This window comes from Saimiri boliviensis, chromosome 3 (genome assembly GCF_048565385.1).
Source record: "Saimiri boliviensis isolate mSaiBol1 chromosome 3, mSaiBol1.pri, whole genome shotgun sequence".
In the NCBI taxonomy this organism is placed as follows: domain Eukaryota; kingdom Metazoa; phylum Chordata; class Mammalia; order Primates; family Cebidae; genus Saimiri; species Saimiri boliviensis.
In genome coordinates, this window is record NC_133451.1 from 25,360,757 (window position 1) to 25,386,309 (window position 25,553).

Below are 25,553 nucleotides of genomic sequence, written 5' to 3' on the forward strand. Positions count from 1 at the left end.
TTTTTTTTTTTTTTTTTTTTTTTTTTTTTTTTGAGATAAGAGTTTTACTCTTGTTGCCCAGGCTGGAGTGCAATGGTTTGATCTTGGCTCACTGCAACCTCTGCCTCCTGGGTTCAAGTAATTCTCCTGCCTCAGCCTCCTGACTAGTTGGGATTACAGACATGTACTACCACGCCCGGCTAATTTTGTATTTTTAGTAGAGACTAGGATTCTCAATGTTGGTCAGGCTGGTCTCAAATTTCCAACCTCAGGTGATTTGCTCGCCTCGGCCTCCCAAAGTGCTGGTATTACAGGTGTGAGCCACTGCACCCAGCTGTATCTCAATATCTTTAAGTGGAATCATTGGTTTTTCCATGAGGTTATTGGCCATTTGTATTTTCCTTGTGAAATATATATGTATAAATCTTACCCTTTTTTTTTTTTAAAAAAAAGGACAGATTCTAACTCTGTCACCCAGGCCGGAGTGCAGTGGTACAGCCGTAGCTCACTGTGGCCTCAACCTCATGGGCTCAGGTAATCCTCCTGCCTCAGCCTCCCGAGTAGCTGGGACCACAAGCACATGCCACCCACGCTTGGCTAATTTTTAAATTTTTGGTAGAGACAGCAACTCACCACGTTGCCTAGGCTATCTATTCATTTTGTTTATTGAATTATATATTTTCTCATTTTGTATAAGAACTTTTATTTTCCACATATTACTTTTGTCAGTTCTATGTTTTTCCCCCTCATTTTTCATTTGTGATTCCTTTTTATTTTTTGTCATATAGGAATTAAAATTTTTAGGTAGTCAAATTTGTAGTTTTTCCTTCAGCTTGGTATTTTTTTTTTTAATCTTCTGTACCCTAACATTATGGAAACATTTTTATATATGTTTTTCTTTTGTGTATTCTTTTATATTTTAAAAATCGATGTGTCTCTTTAACCCTTCTTGGAGTTTGGCTTTTTTGTTTGTTTTGGTGTATGTTATGTGATGTAGGCTCTAGCTTTACTTTTTTAATGAATAACCCAGGTGTTCAGCATTTGTACTAATGTCTATACTCATCTTTTCTGTCTTCCCCCCTTTTGATACAGAGCAGTAGTTCTCAAAATAAGGTCTCTGGACCAGCAGCAGTGGAATCATCTGGGAACTCGCTAGAAACGCAAATTCTTGGGGTTCCACAGCACACCTTTTGTGTCAGAAACTCTGGAGATGGGGATCCAACCATCTGTACTTCAGCAAGCCCTCCAGGTGATTCCGATGCCTGCTGAAGTTTGCAAACCGCTGTGAGAACTCTGCTTTGGGTAGCCTAGTTTTGTACTAGATTCCATCCCTTCTTAGCTACTCTGTGACGTTGGACTAGCCAGCTAGCCTTTCTTCTCTCTTGCCTCAATTTTTACCTTTCTACTGAAACATTCTTGACAATATACAAATGTGCTGCTATTTTTCCTTTGGGCCCCACAATCCCTTCTAGTTTCCTGTTTCTCTGCATCCTTTTACAACAGACCTCTGAAGAGTTCTTTCTGTCTGCAGTTACTCTCCCATTCCATTTAGGTATTTGTCTCCATCACTTCAGCAAAACGTACCAGTTCCCTCTATGCAGCTAAATATAGTGGTCAGTGTGTTTCGTTTTGTTTTTTTGACACAGAGTCTCAAGTGTGGTGTGGTGGAGTGTGGTGGTGCAATCTTGGCTCACTGCAACCTCCACCACCCCAGATCAAGTGATTCTTCTGTCTCAGCCTCCTGAGTAGCTCAGATTACAGGCACATGCCACCATGCCCAACCAATTTTTGTATTTGTAGTAGAGACAGGGTGTCACCATGTTGACAGGCTGGTCTGAAACTCCTGACCTCAAGTGATCTGCCTGCCTTGGCCTTCCAAAGTGCTAGGATTACAGGTATGAGCCACTGTGCCTGGTCGGTGGTCAGTTGTTATTTACCACATTATCTGACTTGATTTACTTGATTAACAGCATTTGACATCTGAGATTACTCCCTTCTTGTAGAGACATATTCTTTATTTGACTTCCAGGAAACTACACTTCTGTTTTTCTTCCTACCTCACTGGCATGTCTTCCTCATTCTCCTTTGTAGTGTTTTCTCACCACATTTAAACTTTGGAGTGTCCAGAATGTAGCCTCTGGATCTTAGCATTACGTTCCCACCAACACAGATCTTGATGATTATGGCTTTAACCACTATTAATATGCTGATGACTCCCAAATTTTTATTCCCAGCCTTGACCTCTTTTCTAAACTCCAGGCCTTACATCCATCTGTCTCAAAAGACATTTCCCCTTGTGTGTCTAAAAAACGTTTCAAACTAGCACATCTAAAATGATTTTTTTTTTTCTTTATGATGCTACTTTTTCCAGGGTTTCCCATCTCAGTTAGGAAATCCATCATTCCAGTTCTAGCTAAAACCATGACATAGTTTCTTACTCCTCTCTCATATGCTCCTTTTTTTTTTTTTTTTTTAAGTCTTTCTTTATCCTCCTTTTTTGAGACAGAGTCTCACTCTGTTGCCAGGCAGAAGTGCAATGGCATGATCTCCACTCATTGCAACCTCTGTTTCTCAGGTTCAAGCAATTCTCCTGCCTCAGGCTCCCCAGTAGCTGGGATTACAGGCTTTCACCACCATGCCCAGCTAATTTTGTATATTTTTAGTAGAGACAGGGTTTCTCCATGTTGGCCAGGATGGTCTTGATTTCCTGACCTCATGATATGCCCACCTTAGCCTCCCAAAGTGCTGGGATTACAGGCATGAACCACTGCTCTTGGCCCCCATGTGCTATGTTTCTTATTATCAGCATCATCTCTAGCTTGAATTGTTGCAGGATCCTCTTAACTTTTCTTTAGCTCTGCTCTTGTTCTTAGTGAAGTTGCTGAGGGATCCTTCTCAAGATCCTGCAGTAGCTACTCATCTCAAAATAAAAACTAACTTCCTCTTTGTCTAAGAGCTTGTACACTTTGGACTGCCATTTTATCCTTGACTTCAGCTCTTACTGTTCTTCCTCTTACTACTCTGCTCCATCCAGGCAGGTGCTGTTCCTTTTGTGTGGAATGCTGTTCTCCCACATACCCACAGGAATCTCTTCCTCCCTCCAGATCTTTCTCAGATATTACCTCTGTGAGGCTTTCCTTGAGCGTCTTTGCCTGCTTTTTATTCCAAATTTTATGCTCTTTCCCCGTTTTATTTTTCTCAGTTGCATACATTACCTTCTAACATAATATTAATTACTTTTAAAATTTTGTCTTTACTACTACTTGGTAAGTAGTGTGTATTCAATATGTATTTGTTGAACGATTTTTTTTTTTTTTTTTGAGATGGAGTCTGGCTCTGTCACCCAGGCCAGAGCCCAATGGCGTGATCTTTGCTCACTGCAACCTCCGCAACATGGGTTCAAATGATTCTGCTGCCTCAGCCTACCAAGTAGCTGGGATTACAGGCATCTGCTATCATGCTCGGCTAAGTTTTGTATTTTTGTAGAGACAGGGTTTCACCATGTTGGCCAGGCTGGTCTTGAACTCCTGACCTCAAGTGATCTACCTGCTTCGGCCTCCCAAAGTTATGGGATTACAGGCATGAGCCACTGCACCTGGCCTGTTACAAAGTTTTAATGAGCCTCTGCTATTATTTCAGATTGTGTGTGCGTGTTTTGAGACAGGATCTTACTCTGTCTCAATCTCAGGTCACTGCAGCCTCAACCTCCCGAATAGCTGAAGCTACAGCTGCGCACCACCATGCCTGGCTAATTTTTCGTACTTTTTTTTTTTTTTTAAGAGGCAGGGTTTTGCCATGTTGCCCAGGCTATTCTCAGACTCCTTGGTTTCAAGCCATCTGTGCACCTTGGCCTCCCAAAGTGTGAGAATTGCAGGTGCGAGCCACCGTGCCAGCCTACAGTGTGTTTTAAATATGATCTGTTACTTGAATGTGGTGTTTAGTAGCCAGGAGGTCTCCAGTTGTGTTTAGACCTTGCTATAGTTCAGTGAGGGAGGTATTATTATTATTATTATTATTTTTTTTTTTTAAAGATGTGGTTTCACCATGGTGGCCAGGCTGGTCTTGAACTCCTGACCTCAGGTGATCCACCCACCTCGGCCTCCCAAAGTGCTGGGAGTACAGGTGCGAGCCACCGCAACCAACCGTATTATCTTATTTTACAGAAATGTAGTCAAGTTTACTTGCTAGTTGGTAGGAGAGTTGGAATTCAAGCCCATATCTCCAGATTTCAATTCCATTGCAGTTTTGTAGTCTGAACATCTGCTAACGATAGTGTGATTTAGTATGTGGTGATCCTACTAGCATTTCCCCTCCTCCTTCCTTTCTCCCATGCATAGTTAACTTAGTCATTTGACAACACATGATTGAGTGTGCTCACTAACCAGATGAGCCTCTCTTAGTTCAGGCAGATTATAGATCTGAGGCAGGAGAGTAAAGTTGAACAGGGAATAGGTTTATGTGGAATTTTTTGTCTCCGCATTTCACTATGCAATTTTGGAAGAAGGGTTTGTGCAAAAAACACAAGCTGCTGGTCGTGAAACACATTCTGCTCACCACTAATTAATTTGGGTAGTATCTCTGCTTCACTTTTCTTCAGTGTAAATGATACCTCTGACATGCTAGGGAGCTTAGGAAAATGATTCTAGCATTATATAAATGACAGGTATTGCTATTAACAGTGACTCAAGATTCTCATTTTTTTTTTTTTTTTTTTTGGTATTCTATGTGCCATTCATTCTTTCTATTATACTGGAGTACTTTTAATTTTGTTTTATGTAAAACTGTTATATAAATGTCATTTTAAAGTCTCTGCTGTCAAATTTTGTTGTTTTTCTAAGACAGCAGCTGTGGATGTGGCTTAAAAACTGATGAGTATCTACAATGATGAGCCTTTATGGAGCAATGAAAGGCTGCTTACAAATCGTAGCCACAGTTGCAATGAATTCTGTGTTTGTTATTGTGAATCCCTAAGGGTGACTGTTTTTTCAGCAGGGCGAGTTAGGATGGTACAAACTGAGAGTTACTATGCTGGTAATCTTTACTTCTTATGACTTTGAAGGAATTTGGAATATTTTTGTTTGAGTGTTGTAATGATTCTCTAAACATATTATTTGGGTATGTGGGAAGGTAAATTGTAAGATAGGTTGTAGACATGGTTTCTGTCATCAAATATTTTTGCTCACAGTAACTACTATGTATAATAGCACTTGTAGATGATACTTTACCTCTAGTTACTGTCTAAAGATATAAATGTTGGGTTATTTGAAGCTACACATTTCCAGCTTATACATAGGAATAGTTAAGGCATGATGTATGATACCCACTTTTATTTCAGAAAAATATGGTTGGTTTATTTATTTATTGTTTTTTTTTTTTTTTTTTGAGAAAGAATCTCATGCTGTTGCCCTGACTGGAGTGCAGTGGCACGATCTCAGCTCGCTGCAACCTCCACCTCCTGGGTTCAAGCAATTCTTGTGCCTCAGCCATCTGAGAAGCTGGGATTACATGTGTATGCCACCATGTCTGGCTAATTTTTTTGTACTTCTTTTCTTTTCTTTCTTTCTTTCGACAGTGTTTTGCTCTTGTTGCCCAGGCTGGAGTGCAGTGGTGTGGTCTCGGCTCACTGCAACCTCTGGCTTCCAGGTTCCAGTGATTTGCCTGCCTCAGCCTCCCAACTAGCTGGGATTACAGGCACCTGCCACCACACCCAGCTAAGTTTTGTATTTTTAGTAAAGATGAGATTTCACTATATTGGCCAGGCTGGTCTCGAACTCCTGAACTCAAGTAATCTACCTGCCTCAGCCTCACAAATTGCTGGGATTACAGGTATGAGCCACTGAGCCCAGCCTATACTTCTTTTTAATAGAGACAGCATTTTGCCGTATTGGCCACACTGGTCTTGAACTCCTGGCCTCAAGTGATCCGCCCGCCTCAGCCTCCCAAAGTGCTGGGATTACAGGTGTGAGCCACTACATCTGGCCAAGAATATGGTTTTAATATGTTATTGAGACATACAGCTAACTGTAATTATTAAAAGTAGTTTTACTCTGAAAGACATCACCTGGGAGCTGACCTACAAATAATAAGGCAGATGTGGTATTTTTTAATCAAAATATACCTAGAAGATAAATTTCTTAAAGGACTCTTAGGAATTGTGTATTTCTTTTAAAGCAGAAGAGGAAAAAAGGAAGGGTAGAATAGCAACAATGGAAACAAATGAGGGTCCCTGCTCCCCATCTTACCCCAAAGACCCACTGTATGTGTGGGGTTATAGTCAGTATTTCTGGCATTAGAGTATATATTTGCAAATCTCTGAATTATGTATACATACAAATCTCATAATAGATTCATATTCTGTTTAAAGGCAGTGTTTAACACATTTCCTGATCATAAAATGTTGATATTGAAGAGGTTCAAAAAATACAGGTTGAATGTGCTGCTTAAAATTAGCTGCCGCTTTATTTTTAAACATTTAAAAAATTTCGTTAAATTTAATCTCATTCTTCCTAGTGTTTAAAAGAGTTTAAACTTTGACAGTAGCAGCTGTTCTTTTGTGGGGGACGTGTTTTCAGGAGGATTTTTGTGCACATTAAAAATAACCATTTTTGTGAATTGTAGTTATTATTCATAGTCATTTTTAAAAAGATATAAAAGCTTGCCAGTGAGTTACATCTGATTCATAACCAAATTTTAGCAGAGCAGATGTAGACTACCAGTGGAATAATTAGCCAAAAAATATTAGGGGGCTAGAGATTCCTTTGTGTAACATTTAACTTTAATTTCTTGGACAGCTTATATAAATAATTAAAGTGTTGAGGCAGTTAAAATTTCTTTTCTTCTCTTGGGATTTCCCAGTTGTCATAGATAGCTGTAGTCACTCGGGAAAAGGAATATTATTTTCAGCAAACAGATGGCTTTCCTATTATTGGTCCCAAAAAGTGCCTACTGAGGGTTCATGTTTATGTTGGATAATTTCCTAATCACACCAACTTGGTATACTTTTGAAAGATCACACCTGGTAACAGAATATGATGTAGATATTAATATGACTTAGTGAACTTGAAAGCTTCCAAAATTGTAAGTGTACATAGTTGCCACATCCCTGGGGAGAGTCGTCTGTTCCAATGAAAGCCTGGTAGCCAGTGCTTTCCTTTTCTTATCACGAGTCCCCTTTTCGTATCTTTCTGCCTCAGTTGCAGTCTCAGGGATTCCATAGTTGCTACTTCTCCTTTTAAACTCTCATTTACTCTGTCATCTACGTGCTATTTTCATTTCTGCTTAGTCAGATGACTACGCCATCCAGTACTTTGAGGCATTGGTAGGTTTTGTTAGAATTGAGGGTAGGATTCCATTGTGTATGGGGAAGACTTTCAGAGAATACAGTGATGCTGGTGCTTAAAATGACAAAATCACACCTTTTCTGAGCTCTATAATGAAGTGTTTTTGGAGATTTCACTTGTTACTAACAGGATTACTTTCTCTTTTTAAAAGGTCTGTTTTTCTTCTCTCATTTGGATATTAAAACACACACACAAACACACAAAATTGGGAATCTACATGTATATTTATGTTAGTGAAATTTCAAAAATAGTCAATTATTAGTGAAGTGGGTCTGTTGTCAGGGGTAAGTACTTGAGGTTCATCGTCTCACACCAGGAAAATTTAGGACATGGACACACATGAGGAGTTTAGGAGTGGAGGTTTAATAGGCAAAAGAAAGAGAAAGGAAAACAGCTTTCTCTCTAGTGGGAGAGAGGGGACTTCCCAAGAGGAAAAGACCAGCCGGCTGCGGACGCACTGGATTTTATGGACGCACTGGATTTTACAGGTTTGAGGCTGGGAGGTCTGATTTACATAGGGCTCACAGATTGGTTCAATCAGGTATGACGCTTACAGGGGGGAAGGCTGCCTGTCCCACCCGAATTTTATTATGCAAGTAAATTCCCCCCTTGGCCGGTGCATCTTGTCTGTTCCTTGCTGTACACATGGCTGACAAAAAGAAGGGAAGAGGGAGTCGCCATCTTGAACATGATTAGCACAACTGCTGGCATCTCTGACTGTAGTTCGATTTCACAGGCTGCTCTTTGTTAGAAAGGAAAATGATTTGGGGTTGCTTTTCGTTAGAAAACCTTACCAAGGACTTCTGTACCCTCACTATCTGCCTAAGTAATTTCTTCTTAACTCCTGTATCATTAGGATTCTAAAAACAGGCTATATTTTCAATATAAATATAACCTAGTTTCCAGACAGTTTATTGCTTAAGTCAAAAGAAATGCTCAGTCTGTTTTTCTTCATGACTTCTAAAAGGAACAAAGTGACATTTTGAGATATGTGAAGACAAGTTGCCTTGAAGATAGGTTGGGGCTTTATATCTTTAATATAACTAGTTGGGACAAGTTGTAAGAGTGAACAGTCATTATAGCTATTCAAAATTTGTCAAGAAGGAAAAAAATTCTGATGCTTTACACATGTTGCCAGGGGAACAGTGGCACCATTTGTTGAGATGAGGTGGCCGTGAGGTAAAAGGCACAGTAGAGGAATTGAGTTAGTTTGGGGAGAAGATTTCAGATATGAACCATGTCGACTTTGAGGTTCTTGTGAGAAAGCTAGATGAAGATATCCATCGGCCAGTTATACATGCAATTCTAGGAGCTCAAGAGAGAGGTCACGATTGGAAATGTATACTTGAAGACCAGTAGATGCTAATTAGAACCTTGGGAGTAGGCAAGATCTTTTGGACAGAGTGAGTCAGTGACACACTTGGCAAGCACCAAAATGTAAGGAATGGGTAGAGGCATAAAAGCAATTAAAAGAAAACTGTCAGCAAACAAGGTAGAGTAAAAGCCTGAATAGTAGAGTGTTACAATGAAGACGAAGTTCTTCTAGAAGGAGGTACACTGGTCAGTGGTGTTAAATGCTGGAATGAGACTGAGGTAAGTCTAAATTTCATTGGATTTAGGATTTCAGAGACCATGGCAAGAACAGTTTCAGTGAACTGGTGAGATCTTACTGTGGTTGAGGAGTTGGAGGTAAGGAAGTATGCAACTCTTTTAAGAGCAGTGGCTTTGAACATGGAGGGTGGGAGTGGAGCCATAGGTGTAAAGGTAGAGCTTTGAAGATGGACTAGGCTTGACATGTGTAGATGCTGATTGGAAGGAACACACGAAGAGGAAAGAAGATGAAACTTGTTAACTCCTATTGCTGCCTTTTCTGTAACCTTGCCCTGCTTCTTATATATTAATGGAAAGCCTGAATTAAAAAGGGGTTACTAAAAGTGGCATACATTCAGTAATTCTGTGACCAAGAGGACATTTACTAATTTGATTCTCTTAGAGTCTTTCTACATCTGCTGTGTGTGTGTGTGTGTGTGTGTGTGTGTGTGTGTGTGTGTGTTTAAGGTGGAGTTTGGCTCTTGTTGCCTAGGCTGGAGTGCAGTGATGCCATCTCGGCTCACTGTAAACTCTGCCTTCTGGGTTCAAGTGATTCTCCTGCCTCAGCCTCCCAAGTAGCTGGGATTATAGGCACACACCATGATACCTGGCTAATTTTGTATTTTTAGTAGAGAAGGGGTTTCACCATGTTGGCCAGGCTGGTCTTGAACTCCTGACCTCAGATGATCCACCCGCCTCGGTCTCCCAAGGTGCTGGGATTACAGACCTGAGCCACTGCACCCAGCCTGCTGTTTCATTTTAATCAGGAAAAATATTCTCTGTTTGTTTCCTGGAGGGTTGATGTTTGTGCTTTGATTCTTTGATATTTTTGCTCAGTCCTTCTAGTACTAAATGAGGTGATAGACGTGGTTCATTACTTTGAAGCCAAAGAAATGTACTTGTTTTTGGAGTCTTTATCTACATACTGTAAGAGCTATGTGGGACATACATCAGTTTTTGGTTTTTTTCTTTTAACTAAATCATTGCCTCTAGATTTTTGATTGCTTGCTCTTATCAGTAAGTAGAAAGTTAGCATGTACACCAGTATATTTGATTATCATATTGTACTGTACCAATATACTAAAATGTGTACATAAATTTGAAATGTTAAAAAATATTGTGATGAGATAAAACAAGTTTTTCACCTCAACAATAAAAAATTCGTTTGGTTGTTTTTTGATTTTTTTTTTTTTTTTTTTAGACAAGGTCTCACTTTTATCACCCGGATTGGAGAGCAGTGGCATGAGCATAGCTCACTGCAGCCTTAAACTCTTGAGTTCAAGCCATCCTTCTTTCTGCCTTAGTTTCCCAAGTAGATAGCTGTTACAGGCATGTTTTTATAGACACAGAGTCTCACTATGTTGCTCAGGCTGGTCTTAAACTCCTGGCTTCTAGTTGGCCTCCTACCAAGGCTGCCTACGTGTTGAGGTTACAGGTGTGAGCTACCATAGCTGGTCTGTAAACAAAGTTTTAAAGATGTTTTTAATAGTTAATGGTAGGAGCCCATTTTATTATTTATCATCACAGGTTTTCCTTTCTTTTTTTTTTTTTTTTTTTTTGTGCCAGGCTCTGGAGTGCAATCACAGCTCACTGTACCCTTGACCTCAGGGGCTCAAGCCATCCTCCCACCTCAGCCTCCTGAGTATGAGTAGCTGGCACTACAGGCACGAGCCACCATACCTGGCTAATGTTTTTAAAAAAATTTTTGTAGAGACAGTGTCTGGCTATGTTGTCCAGGCTGGCCTCAAACTCCCGGATGCAAGTGATCCTCCCACCTTAGCTTCCCAAAGTGCTGGGATTACAAGCATGAGCCACTGTGCCTGGCCAATCTTCACATGTAGTTTTTAGGGAGAACAATGTGTTTGAATATCATTTCTTTTTTGTTTAAGTTGTGGTAAAATATACATAATATACCTTGTTACTTTTAAACAGTTTGGTTAATACTTTGTGAATAGAGTCATTCAAAGGACTGGGTCCAAGTTCATTATATTTTTATATAAGTAAGTGATTTTCTTAGCTGAAAAGCCATTGTTTAAATGTCATGTTTAAGTGTTTTGATTTATAGTCCTGTCCATTAGGTGGCATACTACAGGTGGCTACTTGTCTTTACAGGAAAAGTAATTGATTTGGGGAATGTTTTATATAAAGAAAATGAGTAACTCATCAAGTTTCACAACGCTTTTACTTTTAAGTGCTTTGCCACGAGATAAACAGCAGAACTCCATGTGGTGTAAGAGATTTTTTTTTTCCTTTTTTTAAAATTGCATTTTAGGTTTTGGGGTACATGTGAAGAATGCAAGATTGTTGCATAGGTACATACATGGCAGTGTGATTTGCTGCGTTCCTCCCCATCACCTATATATGACATTTTTCCCCATGCTGTCTCTCCCCAACTCCCCACCCCCCGCCGTCCCTCCTCTGTTTACCCCCGACAGACCCTAGTGTGTGATGCTCCCCTCCCTGTTTCCATGTGTTCTCACTGTTCAACACCCACCTATGAGTGAGAACATGCAGTGTTTGATTTTCTGTTCTTGTGTCAGTTTCCTGAGAATGATGGTTTCCAGGTTCATCCATGTCCCTACAAAGGACATGAACTCATCATTTTTGAAGGCTGCATAATATTCCTTGGTGTTTATGTGCCACGTTTTCCCTGTCCAGTCTATTATCGATGGGTATTTGGGTTGGTTCCAGGTCTTTGCTATTGTAAACAGTGCTGCAATGAACATTCGTGTGCATGTGTCCTTAGAGTAGAATGATGTATAATCCTTTGGATATATACCCAGTAATGGGATTGCTGGGTCAAATGGGATTTCTATTTCTAGGTCCTTGAGGAATCTCCACACTGTCTTCCACAATGGTTGAACTAATTTACACTCCCACCAACAGTGTAAAAGTTTTCCTATTTCTCCACATCCTCTCCAGCATCTGTTGTCTCCAGATTTTTTAATGATCGCCATTCTAACTGGCGTGAGATGGTATCTCAATGTAGTTTTGATTTGCCTTTCTCTAATGACTAGTGATGATGAGCATTTTTTCGTATGTTTGTTGGCCTCATGTATGTCTTCTTTTGTAAAGTGTCTGTTCATATCCTTCGCTCATTTTTGAATGGGCTTGTTTTTTTCTTGTAAATCTGTTTTAGTTCTGTGTAGATTCTGGATATCAACCCCTTGTCAGATGTGTGGACTGCAAAAATTTTTTTCCCATTCTCTTGGTTGCTGATTAACTCTAATGACTGTTACTTTTGCGGTGCAGAAGCTGTGGAGTTTGATTAGGTCCCATTTGTCTATTTTGGCTTTTGTTGCCAATGCTTTTGGTGTGTTGGTCATGAAGTCCTTGCCTATGCCTATGTCCTGAATAGTTTTGCCTAGATTTTCTTCTAGGGTTTTTATGGTGTTAGGTCTTATGTTTAAGACTTGAATCCATCTGGAGTTAATTGTAGTGTAAGGTGTCAGGAAGGGGTCCAGTTTCTGCTTTCTGCACATGGCTAGCCAGTTTACCCAACACCATTTATTAAACAGGGAATCCTTTCCCCATTGCTTGTTTTTGTCAGGTTTGTCAAAGATTGGATGGTTGTAGATGTGTTGTGTTGCCTCTGAGGCCTCTGTTCTGTTCCGTTGGTCTGTATCTCTGTTTTGGTACCAGTACTGTGCTGTTTTGATTACTGTAGCCTTGTAGTATAGTTTGAAGTCCAGTAGTGTGATGCCTCCAGCTTTGTTCTTTTTGCTTAGAATTGACTTGGCTATGCGGGCTCTCTTTTGATTTCATATGAAGTTTAAGGTGATTTTTTCCAATTCTTTGAAGAAGGTCATTGGTAGCTTGATGGGGATGGCGTTGAATCTGTAAATTACTTTGGGCAGTATGACCATTTTCAAAATATTTATTCTTCCTAACCATGAACATGGAATGTTTCTCCACCTGTTTGTGTCCTCTCTTATTTCCTTGAGCAGTGGCTTGTAGTTCTCCTTGAACAGGTCCTTTATGTTCCTTGTTAGGTGTATTCCTAGGTATTTTATTCTCTTTGTAGCAATTGTGAATGGCAGTTCGTTCTTGATTTGGCTGTCTTTAAGTCTGTTATTGGTGTATAGGAATGCTTGTGATTTTTGCACATTGATTTTGTATCCTGAGAGTTTGCTGTAGTTATCAGTTTCAGGAGATTTTGGGCTGAGATGATGGGGTTTTCTAGATATACAATCATGTTGTCTGCAAATAGAGACAATTTGACTTCCTCCTTTTCTAATTGAATACCTTTTATTTTTCTTGCCTGATTGCTGTGGCTAGAACTTCCAATACTATATTGAATAGGAGTGATGAGAGGGGGCATCCTTGTCTAGTGCCAGATGTCAAAGGGAATGCTTCCAGTTTTTGCCCATTCAGTATGGTATTGGCTGTTGGTTTGTTGTAAATAGCTTTTATTATTTTGAGATACGTTCCTTCAATACCTAGCTTATTGAGAGTTTTTAGCATAAAGGGCTGTTGAATTTTGTCAAAGGCCTTCTCTGCGTCAATTGAGATAATCATGTGGTTTTTGTCTTTGGTTCTGTTTATGTGGTGAATTACGTTTATAGACGTGCTGGGATGAATCCTATTTGATCATAGTGGATAAGCTTTTTGATATGCTGTTGCAATCAGCTTGCCAATATTTTATTGAAGATTTTTGCATCTGTGTTCATCATGGATATTGGCCTGAAGTTTTCTTTTCTTGCTGAGTCTCTGCTGGGTTTTGGTATCAGGATGAAGTTGGTTTCATAAAATGATTTGGGAAGGATTCCCTCTTTTTGGATAGTTTGGAATAGTTTCAGAAGGAATGGTACCAGCTCCCCTTTGAATGTCTGATAGAATTCGGCTGTGAACCCATCTGGACCTGGGCTTGTTTTGGTTGGTAGGCTCTTAATTGCTGCCTCAACTTCAGACCTTGTTATTGGTCTAGTCAGGGTTTCGACTTCTTCCTGGTTTAGGCTTGGGAGGATGCAAGTGTCCAGGAATTTATCCATTTCTTCCAGGTTTACTAGTTTATGTGCATAGAGTTGTTCGTAATAATCTCTGATGATAGTTTGTATTTCTGTGGGATCTGTGGTGATAGCCCCTTTATCATTTTTTATTGCATCTATTTGATTATTCTCTCTTTTCTTTTTTATTAATCTGGCTAGTGGTCTGTCTGTTTTGTTGATCTTTTTGAAAAACCAGCTCCTGGATTTATTGATTTTTTTTTTTGAAGGTTTTTTTGTGTCTCTGTCTCCTTCAGTTCTCTCTGATCTTAGTTATTTCTTGTCTTCTGCTAGGTTTTGAGTTTTTTTGATCTTGCTCCTCTAGCTCTTTGAATTTTGACAATAGGATATTGATTTTAGATCTCTCCTGGCTTCTTATGTGGGCACTTATTGCTATGTATTTTCCTCTAGAGACTGCTTTAAATGTGTCCCAGATATTCTGGTATGTTGTGTCTTCATTCTCGTTGGTTTCTAAGAATATCTTTATTTCTGCCTTCATTTCATTGTTTATCCAGTCAACATTCAAGAGCCAGTTGTTCCATTTGCATGAAGCTCTGCGGTTCTGAGTTAGTTTCTGAATTCTGAGTTTTAACCCAATTGCACTGTGGTCTGAGAGAGTGAGTGTTTGTTATGATTTTGGTTCTTTTGCATTTGCTGAGGAGTGATTTACTTCCAATTATGTGGTCAGTTTTAGAGTAGGTGTGACGTGGTGCTGAGAAGAATGTATATTCTGTGGATTTGGGGTGGAGAGTTCTGTAAATGTCTATTAGGTTTGCTTGGTTCAGTTCAGGACTGAACTTGCTGAGTTCAAGTCCTGGATATCCTTGTTAATTTTATGTCTCGTTGATCTGTCTTAATGTTGACAATCAGGTGTTAAAGTCTCTCACTATTATTGTACGTGAGTCTAAGTCTCTTTGTAAGTCATTAAGAACTTGCCTTATGTATCTGGGTGCTCCTATATTGGGTGCATATTTATTTAGGATCGTTAGCTCTTCTTGTTGCATTGATCCTTTCAGCATTATGTAATATCCTTCTTTGTCTCTTTTGATCTTTGTTGGTTTAAAGTATATTATATCAGAGATGAGAATTACAACTCCTGCTTTTTGTTTGCTCTCCATTTGCTTGGTAAATCTTCCTTCCTCTCTTTATTTTGAGCCTTTGTGTATCCTTGCATGTGAGATGGATTTCCTGGATACAGCACACTGATGGGTTTTGGCTTTTTATCCAATTTGCCAGTCTGTGTCTTGATTTGGGCATTTAGCCCATTTACATTTAGGGTTAATATTGTTATGTGTGAATTTGATTCTGCCATTTTCATGCTAGCTGTCTGTTTTGCCCATTAGTTGATGCAGTTTCTTCATTGTGTCGATGCTGCTTACCATTTGATATGTTTTCGGAGTGGCTGGTACTGTTTGTTCCTTTCTACGTTTAGTGCCTCTTTCAGGAGCTCTTGTAAAGCCGGCCTGGTGGTGTTGAAATCTCTGAGTACTTACTTGTTCGTAAAGGATTTTATTTTTCCTTCACTTATGAAGCTTAGTTTGGCTGGATATGAAATTCTGGGTTGAAAGTTCATTTCTTTAAGAATGTTGAATATTGGCCCCCACTCTCTTCTGGCGTGTAGGGTTTCTGCTGAGAGATCTGCTGTGAGTCTGATGGGCTTCCCTTTGTGGGTAACCTGACCTTTCTCTCTGACTGCCCTTAGCATTTTCTCCTTCATTTCAACCCTGGTGAATCTGACTATTATGTGCCTTGGAGTTGCTCTTCTTGTGGAATATCTTTATGGTGTTCTCTGTATTTCCTGGACTTGAATATTGGCCTGCCTTGCTAGGTTGGGGAAGTTTTCTTGGTATCCTGAAGAGTATTTTCCAGCTTGGATTCATTCTCTCTGTCACATTCAGTTACACCTATCAAATGTAGATTAGGTCTTTTCACATAGTCCCATATTTCTTGGAGATTTTATTCATTCCTTTTATCTCTAATCTTGCCTTCTCATTTTTTTTTTTTTTTCGAGATGGAGTTTCGCTCTTGTTACCCAGGCTGGAGTGCAATGGCGCGGTCTCAGCTCACCACAACCTCTGTCTCCTGGGTTCAGGCAATTCTCCTGCCTCAGCCCCCTGAGTAGCTGGGATTACAGGTATGCGCCACCATGCCCAGCTAATTTTTTGTATTTTTAGTAGAGATGGGGTTTCACCGTGTTGACCAGGATGGTCTCGATCTCTTGACCTCGTGATCCATCTGCCTCAGCCTCCCAAAGTGCTAGGATTACAGGCGTGAGCCACCATGCCTGGCCCGCCTTCTCGTTTTATTTCATTGAGTTGATCTTCAACCTCTGATATCCTTTCTTCTGCTTGGTCAGTTCGGCTGTTGAAACTTGTGTATGCTTCGTGAAGTTCTCATGTGTTTTTCAGCTCCATCAATTCATTTATATTCCTCTCTAAGTTGTTTATTTTCGTTAGCATTTTGTCAAATCTTTTTTCAAGGTTCTTAGTTTCTTTGCATTGGGTTAGAACATGTTCTTTTAGCTCACAGAAATTTCTTATCACACACCTTCTGAAGCCTGATTCCGTCAATTCATAACAGTCGTTCTCCATCCAGCCTTGTTCCCTTGCTGGTGAGGAGTTGTGATCCCTTGTAGGAGGAGAGGCGTTCTGGTTTCAGGTGTTTTCGTCCTTTTTGCACTGGTTTCTTCTCATCTTTGTGGATTTATCCACCTGTCATCTTTGTAGTTGTTGACTTTCAGATTGGGTCTCTGAGTGGACGTCCCGTTTGTTGATGATGAAGTTCTTTCTTTCTGTTTCTTAGTTTTCCTTCTAACAGTCTGGCTCCTCTGTAGGACTGCTTAGGTCCACTCCATGCCCTGCTTTCCTGGGGATCACCTGCATCAGCTGCAGAACAGTAAGGGTTGCTGCCAGTTTTTTCTTCTGCTGTCTTTGTCCCAGAAGGATACCTGGCAGATGTCAGTTTGAGCTCTCCTTTATGAGGTGACTCTTTGCATATAAAGGGGTCAGGGAGCTGCTTGAGGAGACAGTCTGTCCTTTATAGGAGCTCAAGTGCTGAGCTGTGAGCTCCATTGTTCATTCAGAGCTGCTGGGCAGGTACAGTTAAGTTTGCTGCAGCAGAACTCATAACCTGCCCCCACTTTTTTTTCCCCCAGGTGCTCTGTCTTGGGGAGTTAGGACTTTATTTATGAGTTTCTGTTGTGCTGCTGGCTTTTTTCAGGGTTGCCCTGCCCAACGAGGAGGCAGCTTAATCACCCTCTGCCTGCAGAGGCTTTGCTGAGCTGCTGTGGGCTCTGCCCAGCTGCCTTGTGAACTTCCCTACAGTCCTGTTTATACGGGTGTAGTTAGAACTGCCTTGGCAATGGTGGCCCACCTCTATAATGGCTGACTGTCTCTGTAATGGTTGGCTGCCTCAGCAATGGCGGGCTGGCTCAACAATGGCAAACTACCTCTGTAGTGGTGGACTGCCTCTGTAATGGCGGACGCCCCTCACTCACAGAGCTGGACCATCCTGGAATCAGCTGTGCTTGCTGTGAAACCCTCAATCCAGAGCATTTCCAATTGCTGTTTTTTTGTGTGGGTGGGACCAGCCGAGCCTGATCACCTGGCTCCCTGCCTCAGAGCCCTCTTTTTTTTTCTTTTTGTAGTTGAACAGTCGATTCTGTCTCCCAGGTGTTCCAGTGGTCTGTTGAAAAGGTGCTGGGATCTGTGTGGCAACCCACTGCGCCGGCTGAAACAGCCACGCTGAGATTTGTGGCGCTTTTTTACCCGGGAATCTCCTGGCCTGGCTCTGTTTCAGTCCCCTTTTTAATCAGATGAATGGGTGACTCTGTCTCCCAGGAGCTCCAATCTCCAGGTAAAATGGCACCCGGACCTGTGTATTTTGTACGGAGAACCACCATGCCGGGGCACTGGCAAAACAGCCACGCCAGCCAAAACAGCCGTGGGGGCCAAATCAGCCGCGCTGGTGACCCTTGGGGCTCCTCCGCCTGGGAATCTCCTGGTCTGTGGGCAATAAAAATCCGTCTGGAAATGTGGCGTCCACTCATCCTCTGTGCTTTCGCTGGGAGCTGCAATCCTGAGCTGCACCTAATCGGCCATTTTGGATCCCTCCCAAGAGATTTTCACGGTTACTTTCTGTCTCATGATGATGTATTGTTTTACAATATTAACTGTATCTATTACATCAGCAGTACTTTGTGCCATTCTGTCTTTAATTTCTTGTCTTGCTAATTTAAGATCAGAAATGAATGAATGTCTTGTGTGATGGAATTTCAGTACACTTTCTACAGAAATGTGTTTTATTTTGGTTAAAGCAGCCACTTGCGTAGCAGATAATGCTCTCACTGTTTTTTCATAAAATGCTTTTATTAAAGAAGTCAAGAAGCTCCCTCCATGAAGACAGAGACCTTATCTTTTTGTTCAGTGCTCTAGCTCTGAACCTACAAGAGTGCCTGTCATGTAATACATAATAAATTTTAACTGTGGAGTGAATTTGTAGTTAAGAATATGTTTTCCTGTAGATATTTTCTTACAAATTTTTACATTTCATTAAGAAGCAAGCAAAGACTATCAACTAAGATATATTAGAAAAATGATTTTTACTACCAGCTTTATGGCAAATTTCTCACACTATGTAATTTTTCTAATACTAGTCTGCCCCCTCTGTCTATGATCTTCAGCAGCTTTTTATGTGCTTATTTATACAGTAATTTGCTGACAGAGATACATTTTGGTTTATGTCCGTATTATCTCCCAAGTCATGTATCAGTTTTTCTGCCATCGCAAGAAGAACAAGTCTTTCCTCATGGTATTTCACTACTTATCTTACACTAGTATAGAAAAGAAACATTAAAAAAGACATCTGAACGTACATCGTTAAATTTAGTGAAGTTTCCTAAAGTACTGAATTGAAAATCTTGCTTGGGAGAAAAAAACCTACAGCCTATAGACATATGATAGGTGACCAGTTGAGTAAAGGACATTAAGAAGGTGAGGATGGACAGCATGTAAGGGAGATAACATTCTAGCAAGAAGAAACAGCAAATGTAAAAGATCCGCAGGCAGAGTATGCCTGGATTAGATGTGGCATGTGAAGTAAAGACAGGATTCAAAGATGACTTCCTCATTTTTGACGTGAGCAATGGTAATTATGGGGTTGCCATCATTTAATATGGGAAACGGGTTTTAGATATGAGTTTGTGAAATGAGGCTACATATAAATGAATGATTTGCTTTCATGGCTTCTGGATTTTGCATTGTGACAGGTTTAAAAAATCTCAGGTTAGTCAATTCTTGGTAAGAAACATGGTTTTAACCCATTTTATGCCAGTGGTTGCAAATTTTTTTGTGTGTGAAAAATCAGACCTTAGTGGTAACCTTGAGCAGTAGGATAAATAACTCCCACAAGCTTAGCGTTCCAATAATGGAATACTAGGCATAAATGGGTTACATAGCTGTTTTACTCTATTGATGATACTTAAGGAAGAGGAACTAATTTAATTGTGCAGGCTAAACATAATTATAAAGGAAGAGAACTTTACTGGAGTAAACAGAAGTGTTTTTATACATTAGGTTTCAGTTACTGGAAAAAAATTACTTGAGAGTATTTTGCTCTGCCTTTTAATATGCCAACTCCTTGCCCCATCCTGTGGATTTCAGAAGTACATGTGGAAACATTGTGTACATTAGTACATGATCTCTGACACTTGAGGAACATAAATACCTAGAATATTGAGATAGTAAAAGGGAATTAGGGAGTCCTGAAGTTAAATATTAATCCTAATAGGAAGAAGACACAGAAGTTTTTGATTACATACTTATGTCTCCAGGCATCATGAGAGAATTTTTCTGAGAATGCTTTGTTTATTTTTTGGCGGAGGTGGGTGGGTTTCGCCCTGTCACCCAGGCTGGAATGCAGTAGCGTGATATCGGCTCACGGTAACCTCTGCCTCGCAGGGCTCAAGCAATTCTCCCACCTCAGCTTCTCGAGTAGCTGGGGCTACAGGTATGTGCCACAAAAAGGGTCTACAAAAAGAGGGTAGACCCTCTCTCTATCCTCTTTTTGTAGAGAGAGGGTCTCACCATGTTGTCCAGGCTGGTCTTGAATTTGTGAACACCTGCTTGGCCTCCCAAAATGTTGGTATTACAGGCCTCAGCCACCATGCCTGGCCTTGAGAATGCCTTTAATGTTATGGTATGGTACCATACAGGACAATGGTATCTATCAAAATAGCTGCTATATGTTACTTGTTTTCTCTACAAACTATGTGTATCTTCCTGTATGAGCTTTCTGTTTTGATAGTACGTTTATGTATTTGGAAATATGTGCATGCCAGATAGGCCCCACTGCTAGTTGATACAGATTATGCAGTAGAGTCACTCTCCATGGCTATTAACTTCTAGATCTTCTACTAAGAAACAGTGTGTGCTAAGAGCTGCTTGGTGAAGGGGAGGTGTGTGGTTGTGGTGGGGAGTTCCCTTTCATACCTACCTTAGGAGCACCGTGAATTGACATTGATCTTTGTGTATTTAAATTGTTTTCAATTCAGAGTAGCATTAATGTATACTTCTGCGTCTTTGTCCCAATGGTAGCAGTTTTAGCTTATGTTCATTATTGTTTCAATATAAAGGGAATTTACCTTACTGTCTTTGTCTATAGGGCTGCTATAACAAAATACCATAAACTAGGTAGCTTATGAACAATAGAATTTATTTCTCACAGTCCGATACTAAGGTGCCAGTAGATTAGTGTCTGGTGAAGGTCTAGCTGTGGTTCATAGATGGTATCTTCTAGATATGTCTACACATGGTGGAATAGGGGGTGAAGGATCTCTCTTATGCCTCTTTTATAAGGACACTAATCCCATTCATGAGAGGTATGCCCTTATGACCAAATCACCTCCCAAAGGTCTTCCTTCTGATACTGTGACATTAGGGATTAGAATTTCAACATATCTCTTTTGGGGAGGGGGCACAAACATTCAGACCATAGCACTTACATCATTAAAAAACTCAAGACTAGGCATGGTGGCTCACGCCTGTAATCTCCCAGCACTTTGGGAGACTGAGGCAGATGAATCACCTGAGTTCAGAAATTTGAGACCAGCCTGGCCAACATGGCAAAATCCTGTGTCTACTAAAAAAAATAAAAAGTTAGCAGAGTGTGGTGGCTCATGCCTGTAATCACAGCAACCTATGAGGCTGAGGAAGGAGAATCACTTGAACCTGGGAGGCAGAGGTTGCAGTGAGCCCAGATTGCACTATTGCATTTCAGCCTGGGTGACAGATTGAGACACTGTCACAAACAACAACAACAACAACAAAAACCCTCAAACAAAACCAAACGAAAGCTGTCTATGGCATTCTGGTAGGACCATGGGTACTGAAGATTCATAGGGCGTGTTTTGTCTAATACGTACAGAAGTGTGGTGTCGTGTAAGTCCTGGAAGTACGTTGCTTCTTAGATCTATTTTCATTAAAATTGAAATCTAATCCAGCATGTAGCCTTCATCACTAATCCATTGTTTTAATATAGATTTGTTTTTGTTTTTGTTTTTGTTTTCTAGCTTCTTACTTACTGGTAGCTTTGTGAAATAGTAGAAAGTGTAGCAATGAAAAACCCAGTGGAAAGGAAAGCATAGCAAAACCCAGTGGAGAGTATAGCAGTTCCTGAAGCTACTACATTAGCTACTTGCAACAAAGAAAGGCACTTGTATATTTTCAGCATTTTTTCTTAAAATATTCATCTGTTGCTAAGGATTTTTTCTTTAATCATGAAAAGGTTATTTCCAGTTGCTTCAAAACATTAATATGCTAGGAAAAATTGTCTATGAAATAACATGATTTTTATTCATGTCAACCTCATTCCCCTATTACTAGCTGCTTATGAAGCAGATCACAGCAAAGAAACACACATTATATCAGAAGAGACCTTTTGTTTTGATTTGATTCGTTAAATGCATGCAGTGGTAGGTATTTGGTTTTGGAATCAGAGAGACCAGGCTTTGAATTCTGGTTCGGCCACTTAAATATCTTTTTGTGAAAGTTACTTGATTTCTTTAACCTCAGTTTCTGTGTCTATAAAATGGAATTAATTATTATGCCTTTCATAGGTTTGGTACTAAATAAGTGAGATATTTAAAATACTAGACAATCTTTTTATACTTCAGATATACTATTAAATCTTATTTGCTGTTGTTATTATAATTCAGAGTATTTTTTAGATCATGGTGTAACATATACGGCCCCAAGGACTGTTTACAGCAAGTAAGCTTAATGTTTTCATGTTATTTTTATATCCTATTTAAATATAAAATATTTACTAGAAGGCAGGATTTTTGTTTAACATCAAATGTAGATCACAAGGAAAACATAGAAAATGTGATAAATTAGAAATTTGTATTTTTATTTATTGGCAAAAAGATTTTTCTTTTTTGAGACAGAGTCTTGCTTTGTCCCTCAGGCTGGAGTACAGTGGTGTGACCCAGGCTTATTGCAACCTCCGCCTCCTGGGTTCAAGCGATTCTCCTGCCTCAGCCTTCCAAGGAGCTGGGACTGTAGGCTTGTGCCCCTATGCCCAGCTAATTTTTGTATTTTTAGTGGAGATGGGGTTTCTCCATGTTGGCCAGGCTGGTCACGAACTGCTGACCTCAAGTCATCTGCCTGTCTTGGCCTCCCAAAGTGGTGCAGTTACAGGCATAAGCCACTGTGCCCAGCCAGCAAAGAGATTTTACATGGGAAACTGATCAAATAATTACAATATACAGAAACTGTAATTTTATTTAGATTCTTGTAATGTAAAGGAGATATAAACAGGCTTTTTTCCTTTAAGTACAAATAAGAGATAGACTGTTTTCTATTTAAATGCCATTAAAAGTTTTTATACTTTTCTTCTTTGCCTGTGATATGTATTGGTTTTTCAGGCTTATATTCTCTCTTCCAACTCAAAGCTCTCATTTCATGAAATAATTTGAAATAGAACTTCATTTAAAACTTACTATTTTTCTTATTTAATATTGCCTCTGCCCTCTTTTTTGGGTCTTGTTCTTTTGTACAGGGTTAGAGTGCAGTGGTGCAATCACGGGTCACTGCAGCTTCAACCTCCTAGGCTCCAGCAGTCTTCTCACCTTAGCCACTTGCCACACACACACACCCGCTACTCCCACTGACCCCAACTCCCCCAGTAGCTGGGACTATAGGTGTGTGCCATGTGGCCTGGCCTTCTCTCTCTATATATACTTTTTGTTGCCTAGGCTGTCTACTGACATTTTTATTCTGAAGTTAAATACATCCCATCTGTGAACTTGTTAAACATTGTGCAATGAACTATTTTAAACAAATTATACTCGAGAGACATTTCTTAAAAACCTGTTGTTAGAAGGCTGGGTCTAGTAGCTCACACCTGTAATTTCACAAGGCCAAGGTAGGATTGCATGTGTTCAGGAATTCAACACCATCTTGGGCAATATAGCAAGACTTCATCTCTACAAAAAAAAAAAAAAAAAAAGGAGGGGTGGGGGTGCACGCCTGTAGTCCCAGCTACGCAAGAGGATCCCTTGAGCCCCGGGAGTTCAGGGCTGCAATGGGCTATGATCTGTGCTACTGCCCTCCAGACTGGGCAACAGAGCAAATGCCCATCTCTTAAAAAAAAAAAAAACAACCACCAAAACTCTAACCTCTCCCCCGCCAACAAAAATACCCCCTTACAGATAAGAGCTTTGAACACCTTAAGTTATATAAAGGGTAAGTGAAGACAGTCTGGCTCCTGGGAGTTTGTGCCTTATAGGGGAATCCAGGTACACTTGAGGAAACTCTTAAGGAAGAGCACCATAGCTCATATAACAGGCATTTCCCAAGGAGCATTGAGGTATACAAGAAGAGGGAATTGTTAATTCAGACTGGGGATTCCTGTGAAAGCTTCAGGAAGCATTTCTTTTTCCACTTCTCAGTTTTAAACTTTTTACGTGTTAGAGAAAGATGAATTCTGGAAATTTTGGGGCAGGAGATTTTGTGAAGGAATACCTGAGTACGGACTGTCCTCTGACCCTCCTGCCAAGTCAGGATGTGGTTCTTGTAAGAGATTTAAAAAACCATGAGTGCCCAGTGTTAGTAAACATTGCTTTAACTGGAAGAAAACAGAGCATCAGTAGAAAGGTAAGGCTGAGTAGAGGCCCAGTAAGAATGTGGCTATTTTCTCACCTCTGCCAGAGCTGGACCTGCAGAGTATGTCACTGGCAGCTGTGAGAACTTTAGCTAGGGAGTTTGTGGCCAAGGTAAGTCTGTGCCAAGACAGGCTGCATATGCACTTGGGCTCTGTGTAGCTATTGCCATTTAGCTAAGTTCTGTATCAGTGGCTAAGTAGAGTAGGAGCTAGATCAGGCCACCTAGATTTGGAGTGAGAAAGTAAGATAGTGAGTCTGTGTGGCTTCTTCCTGTCTGTAACCCATTTGAAATATTGCACAAATTTCATTTCCTTCCCCAGAGATAACTGCTCTTAAAAATTTGAGTATATTCTCCCAGACAACTTTTTTGTGTACTTAAATATACATAAAAGTATATAAATACAGTTTGGGTTTTCTTCAGGGCAGATGGGCTCATATCATTGTATATTATGTGTTGTATTTACTTTTAAAATTTATAATTCTTCTTTAGTTCTTTTCTTACCAGCATGTATTTCTGGTTACCACCATCATGATTTTGTGTAGTATTCCATATCCATAATATAGTTGTAACAATATATTTAGCCAGTTCCCATTTGCTGCCTGACTAGATGTTTTTCTCTTTTAGAAACAACACTGTAGTGAATATCTTTGTGTCCTATATGTTTGAGTATTTTTGTAGGACAGATACTTAGAAGTGAAATTGCTGGTTGCAAGGATATGTGCATTTATACTTTAGTTAGATACTGCCAAATCGTTCTCATGCTTCTATTAACATATAGCAGTGTCTGAGAATTGAATAGATATCAATGGGAGTTGGGAGGAAGAAGATTCCACAGAGAGAAGTATGCATTCGAGCATGGAGGTAGGAGAGCCTAGTGGGGATGGTGAGGAAAGAGGGAGTAAAGAATCTGGCATAGCGTATGGAAAGCAGAATGGTCTTGTGAAAGTGAGCCCAGAAAGGTAGGTTAGATCAGACAGAAAGATATTTTTTAATGTTTTGCTTTGAACTTCAAATTTGAAGAAACAATGGAACCCTTTGTAAAGGTTTTAAAACAGGAGCTTTATTTCAAGAAAATAGCTAGTGATAATTGTGAAGACTGGCTTTTGAGGATAGGTGATTGGCTATAGGGTTATTACAGTGATTCTGTAAGGAATAACTTAAGAAAGACTGAGGCATTAGAAGTGAAAGAATGGCATCAGACTCAAGTAGCGTCAAGTAGTCTTAAAAAATTAGTTTTTAAGACTTGGCTTAGGATGGGAAGGAAAATGGTTGAATATGGGTAATCTCTGGGTGGATGAGTAGAGATGATAGAAATAGGTTCAATTTGTAAATCAAGGGAACTATTTAGAAAATATATCAAAATATAAGAAAGTTCCTATCCACTATGTACCTCATCAGGTGTGTTCAGTTTATTGTGGCAAAATATACATAAATAAAACTTACCATTTTAACACTTTGAAACTGCACAGTTTAGTGGTAGTAAGTACATTCACGCT

General features: G+C 40.0%; 1 protein-coding gene across 11 annotated transcripts in view; it reads left to right on the forward strand.

The window, feature by feature from the left end:
- Positions 1–25,553, forward strand: part of RBPJ (recombination signal binding protein for immunoglobulin kappa J region) — a 276,170-nt gene that overhangs the window by 170,776 nt on the left and 79,841 nt on the right. Inside the window, exon 1 of one of the 11 annotated variants that reach the window (XM_074395968.1) lies at positions 787–16,028. The exons of the other annotated variants lie outside the window; for them this stretch is intronic. The gene's annotated coding sequence lies outside the window, so the exon portion shown is untranslated. Of the gene's footprint in view, positions 1–786; positions 16,029–25,553 lie in introns of those variants that run through there. 11 annotated transcript variants of the gene reach the window in all.